This window comes from Arvicanthis niloticus, chromosome 14 (assembly GCF_011762505.2).
Source record: "Arvicanthis niloticus isolate mArvNil1 chromosome 14, mArvNil1.pat.X, whole genome shotgun sequence".
Classification (NCBI taxonomy): domain Eukaryota; kingdom Metazoa; phylum Chordata; class Mammalia; order Rodentia; family Muridae; genus Arvicanthis; species Arvicanthis niloticus.
The window spans coordinates 25,949,162-25,955,643 of NC_047671.1; positions in this window are offsets into that span (position 1 = coordinate 25,949,162).

The following is a 6,482-nucleotide window of genomic DNA, read 5'->3' on the forward strand; positions in this document are numbered from 1 at the left end:
TTTCTTCCCAAAGAAAAGCTGCAGGAGGAGGACAGTGATGCCTGGTCCTCTGTGAACAGAGAGGAGGATGGGGCACCATCAAGAGTAGATAGGGCCTAGTCCTCATAGAACAGAGAGGGAGGGTGAAGCCTGGTTCTCTGATCCTCAGAACCTCAAAGGGTGAGGCCATGTGCATAAGAAAGTCCTTTCTTGAGAAGACATAATGAAAACAGACAGTGTGCTGAGTGGTTGTGCCTCTAAGAACAACAGAAATCAGATCACCCTGGAGGTGGAGTGTGAAGTGGCGCTTTTACCCCAGCACAAGGGAAAAGTCAGGGGCAGATTCTTTTTTCTTTTTCTTTTTTTTTTTTTCTTTTTTTGATATTTTATTTATTTACATTTATCTGCTTTCCCCATTCTCCCCCCAAAACCCAAAAGCCCCTATTCCATCCTCCCTCTTCCTGCTTCTATGAGGGTGTGCCCCCACCCACCTACTTCCACCTCCCCAACCTCAAATTCCCCCACACTTAGGCATCCAGTCTTCACTGGACCAAGGGCCTCCTCTCCCACCAATGCTCGACAAGGCCATCCTCTGATACATATAAGGCTGGAGCCATAGGCCCCTCCATGTGTGCTCCCAGGCTGGTGGTTTAGGCCCTCGGAGCTCTGGTTGGTTGGTATTCTCCCCACGGGGCCACAAACCCCTTCAGCAAGAGCAGATTCTTAACAGGCCTGTACCCAGCCCTTTTCCAGGACTGCTAGCTCAGACACATAGCTGACTTCCCTTCTGAAACAACTTCAGTGTCTTTCTGTGGAATTTTGGGAAACGCTCACTTGTTTATATATCTGGGTTTGTACAGGGAGTTCTCCCCAGCCCTAGGGAATTAGATTAGAGTTATCTGCCTCGGGTTCCTTCCTAATGCCATGGGGAGATATTCTCTCAATTATGCTGTAATAGGAACACACTTCCCATGCTCTATCATGAATGGTATATCCCGTGGAACCCAGACTGAATCCTAAAGCCAATACTATAACTGCCCTACATGCCTGCATGTGCTGGGGGCTCGGGCAGAGAACATGCAGAATCCCATTGGTTATTGCCCAGGTTTGCAGCCACATGCTGTGTGGGAAAACTCTGCTAATTAAGGTGGAAGTTCACCATGACTAGAGATGGTTATGGGTTTGGCACAATATGGGAGACTCTCTTCATTAGCAGGCTTCTCCTTCTCTGACCTCGTCTGGGGAAGTCCAAGCCCCCATGTATGCCCGAGGAATGTCATGTAACCTCAATTAGATTATAGGATCAATTTCCCTTCTCTTGACACCACCGGTTCAGCCAGCACCTGAAATGTTTTCCATGCTAATGAGGCAGTCCAGGTACCCTAAGCCCCCAACCAGTGACCTCTGCCCACCCTAGATGTTCCTACCCTCAGTCCCCCAAAACTTTATAAGCCTTAAATCATTCATTCTGAGTAAAGTTGATCTGCCTAATGATTGCTGGTCTAACCTCCACCATCAGCACCACTGCCACCACTACCACTACCAGTCTCTGCTCCCACTGCCCTTGTGAATTGTATTGTCTGACAATCCACTGGACTCATTCACAGTACTGGATTTTCTTTCCCAGTGTTTCAATAGGAACAAAATGGCCCCCAAAGGTGCCAGGGATAAATTCTTGTCCTGGGGGTACGAGTACAGGACACAGTTGCCTCTGACCTTTGCAGAGGGCTCCAATCCTCCACAGAGCTGTACTTTCTGTGTTCTGTGTCAGCCACTGCCTGACCCCATCTCTACAGTATGGATTCCTACTTGCAGGTATTTGAAACTCCAGATGGGTGGCACACACATCTGGATTTTGTAGTTTCCTTTGGGATGTTAGGTCATACCTGCTTTTCATTCGTACTTCATACCTGGAAAACCAAGTACAAACAAGGCCAAGGTCCACACTTTGGCACCAGTGCAGCTGTAGGGCTTCAAGCTTCAGTGGCCTTGTTTTTCATATACAGCTGTGCTCTAGACTATGGTCAGGGCCAACGCTCATGGGGCAGCCTGACTATTTATTCCTCTAGGCCTCCTGGGCTCCTATGTTCACACACAGCAGGTTTTTTTTTTTTTTTTTTTTTTTTTTTTTTTTTTTTTTTTTTTTTTTTTTTTGAACCCCTGTGAGGCTGGAAAGCCACAGATCCTGGGGCCAGCATAGGTCTTGCCTCTGTAGGATCTGAAGCCCATACAAGTTGAAAAGCATCCCTCTTTATGAAAAATAGAAGAAAAGAAGGCTTCCCTTAAAACATGGTTAGGAGCTTCATTAAGAGAGAATAGGAGGTATGAGGAGAGAGAAAGCCTCAGAAGAAAGCAAGCAAGCAGGCACGCAAGCAAGAGGGAGGGAGGGAGGGAGGGAGGAAGGAAGGAAGGAAGGAAGGAAGGAAGGAAGGAAGGAAGGAAGGAGAGAAAGGGGGGACTTCCTATTATGGCATTCAGAGAAATGCCCAAGGAATATACCTGATTATTATAACCTTTCGGGGAGTGATATGTCTTATATCACATGACTTAGTTAAAGACAGCATACATGCCAAGGGTATGGAAGAGCCAGGTATGGTTAGGGTCATAAATTAGGAGCTGCAGAAACCATGGGGCAGTTTTTAAACTCTCTGACCCAGGGGGGGAGCTTCAGAGAGGAGTGGCCTGATCTCTTCAGACTGTGGATCTGAAATTTAAAAGAGTGACCATTGTCTTAAAGGGGCAGGCCTGTGTTCTAACATCACACTGTTACGTTAACACTAAAAACATTCAGGGTATCAATTCCCCTGGATTTGTCTAGTCACCTAAAATGACTGTCAGGGAAGAATAAACAGGATGAATGAAATGACTCATGGTGCAGTAACCCATGAGGGCAAGATCACAAACGCTTCAAGAGTCTCATAGATTGCTCGGTCCTTACTGTACTAGGCTCTCCTTCCTATGCTCCAGATAGCTGAACACTGGCCCTTCACGATCAGAAGAGTGATGCATTTCAGGTGTGTCTTAGTTTCTTACTGCTGTGATAAGACACCATGACCACAGAAACACACACACACAGACACACACACACACACACAGACACACACACACACACAGACACACACACACACACACACACACACATACACAGCATTTGAGCTTATGGTTTTAGAGGGTTAGAGTCCATGAGGGTGGAGGAAAAACAGCTGAGAGTTCATTCATATCCTGATCCACAAACAGAAAGCAGAACCCAAGATGGACTGACTGCCTCAGGAGATATGCTCCTTCCAGCAATGTCATACCTCCTAATCCTCCCCAAACAGCCACAAACTGAAGACCAAGTATTCAAATATATGATCCTATGAGGGGACATTCCCATTCAAACAACCACACGCGTGTCACTTCTTAGGCAGCTTACTGATGGTACAAGACATACTCAGGTTCCCATTTCTTGGGCTCAATGACCCACAGTGCTCACTTGTGCTGCTTTGAGAGAGAACTCCCAGGTGACCTGTGGCAGGCACGTGGCTCTGTACAGAACCTTGTTCTACAAAGCATGGTTTATAGAAAACATAAAAAAAAAATCCTAAGGGAAAAGATATTAATATGCCATGGTTCAATGCACTTTGAAACTAAAGTCTGTTCAAACTGGGGTCCCAGCCTAAAAGACAGGGTTCACACATAAAAGGCCAAATCCCCCAGCCTGGAGATCAAGCCAGGTCTTCCACATGGCTCTCTCAGCAGCTGTCTATGCTGTAGGCTGACAGCAACCCTTACTTCTTCATGTTGCCATGTATGCTTTGTAGAACTAAACCACATATGTGACATGAAACTTCCTGCCATCCCTAAAAGGTTATACAAATGTCAAGTCTTCCCTTTTGTTCTAGGGATTGATACAGAGCGTCCTGGAGGATTGGCTCTCAGGGCTGCTCTCTGAAGAGGCTCCTCTGGCTTTCCCACCCATCCCTGTCATCCATCTCTGGTGGGTCTTTCTCACCTTATCTTTTATTTCCTCTTAATTACTGAAGCTCCCCTCCAGGTTTTTACATGGAAGCCTCCCCTTCCCTTTGAGGCCCCATCGTATTTGGCTTGCCATGTATTGGATTATCTCTGTCTAGTGTTCTTCCTCTCGCTTCAAGGCCTGATCATGGCCCTGATTATGGCCTTGAGGCCTCTGCATTCTAATAAACCTCATTCCTGAAGAGAATTGTATCAGCTTCCTTTCTGAACCCACTCGTTTTACTTGTTTTATATTAATAGAGTTCAAGCCAGAAAGTTGAGGGTCGGTACTCCCTGTTGATGTGGCACAAGATCGCAAGCAATCAAAGGTCCCGTGTTCCCATGAGGATGTACAGTTAGCCTGCAGCATGGGTTGTCGCACTCTCATCTCTAACTCCATGGCCTGCCTGAGAGCATGCTGCCTCCGCATGCCTATTCTCTGTGGCTGGTTAGATGTAATGCACAAAGATCTGCATTCCATGTTGATGGAGCAGGTCAAGTTTAGTGCTAACATTGCATTCTGGTTTTAGGAATGGACTTTATCATTTTGACAATCGATGCTTGACAACTTAAATTCGGGTTTTGACGATCTTACTCAGTTTACTATACATAAATTGGATGTGCTAACTTCACAGGCTAGTTAGGTGCTTACTGATTTTTTGAAACTTGAGTTTTAAGACGACAACTTAGGCCTTAAGTGAGGTAATACATGGTATGACTCACTAATAAATGAATATTAGTCCAAAAGTGCAGAATACCCATGATACAACCCACAGACCATATGAAGCTTAAGAAGAAGACCAAGTGTGGATGCTTCAATCCTACATAGAAGGGGGAACAAAATAATCACAGAAGGTAGAGGGAGGAAGAAACCTGGGAGAGAGGAGAGTGAGAGAAAAAAGGGGGGCAGGATCAGGTATAGGAAAGGACAGAAGTACAGTGTGTCAGGAAATTGAATAGAAATATGTAGCAGTGGGGGATAGGGAATTGGGGGTAGTCACTAGAAAGTCCCAGATGCCAGGGAAGTAAGAGGTTCCTAGGACTCAATGGGATGACATTAGCCAAAATACCAAATAAAGGGGATAGAACCTGTAGAGACCACCTCCAGTAGATAGGCATGTCCCCCTGCCCCTAGTTGAGGGATGGGGGTACCCACCAATCTCAAAATTTTTAACCCAGAATTGTTCCTGTCTAAAGGACATGCAGGAACAACAACAACAAAAAAAAAATGGAGCAGAGACTGAAGGATAGACCATCCAGAGACCACCCCGCCATGGGATCCATCCCATCTGCAGACCTGACACTATTGCTGATGCCAAGAAGCACTTGCTGACAGGAGCCTGGTATGGCTGTCCCCTGAGAGGCTCTGCCAGCACCTAATACAGATGCAGATACAACCAACCATTGGACTGAGCCTGGGGACCCCAATGGAAGAGCTAGGGGAAGGACTGAAGGAGCTGAAGGGGATGCCAACCCCATAGGAAGAACAGTATCAACTAACCAGACCATCCAGAGCTCCCAGGAACTAAACCACCAACCAAAGAGTATACATGGAGGGAGTCAGGGCTCCAGCTACATATGTAGCAGAGGATGGCCTTATTGGGCATCAATGGGAGGGGAGGACCTTGGTCCTGTGGAGGCTTGAGGCTCCAGCATAGGGGGATGCTAGATCAGTGAGGTGGGAGTGGGTGGGTGGGTGGAGGAGCACCCTCACAGAAGCAGGGGGAGGAGGAGCACCCTCACAGAAGCAGGGGGAGGCGGAGCACCCTCACAGAAGCAGGGGGAGGGGGAGCACCCTCACAGAAGCAGGGGGAGGGGGATGGGACAGAGGATTTGCAGATGGGAAACCAGGAAGGGGGACATTTGAAATGTAAATAAATAAAATAACCAAAAAAAGGATAAACAAAAAATCTTAAGCTTTACAGAAATTAAATCTGTACATGTAACTCTATAAGGAATTCTAACATCCTAGGCTGTAAGAATACACGCAAGTCCTTTCAATAAAAAAAGGTGTACTGGCAGTCACAGTCACACACACACACACACACACACACACACAGAGTCAGGGAGGGATTGCTTCCTGATTTAAAAAAAAAAAAAAGTTTTCCTCATTTTTTCTTTAGAGACATTAGAATGTCCTTAAATCATTAAATCAAAGTCAGTTGGGGCCTTTTACTGGTACTAGCCACATAAGAACAATGGCCACCCATTATCTTGCAGCTACTTAATGGGACTACAAATGCTTTAGCGACCAAAAAGCAGCTTGGACACGTCACTGAATCCTGAGAAACACAAAAATCACTGTCCAAGAATCTCTCTGGATTATTTTTTTACTACAACTTAATCTAAATTTAATATCAAAATATATTATCAATATCCACAAGGAGTCAGGGACAATACTGCATAGCAAATATCTAACTAACCATAGGTGAGACCTGACTAGTAGCTTATTCTAACTATATCTAATTGCAAAGCAATACCTTTTACATTTACCTCATCTGACCCTG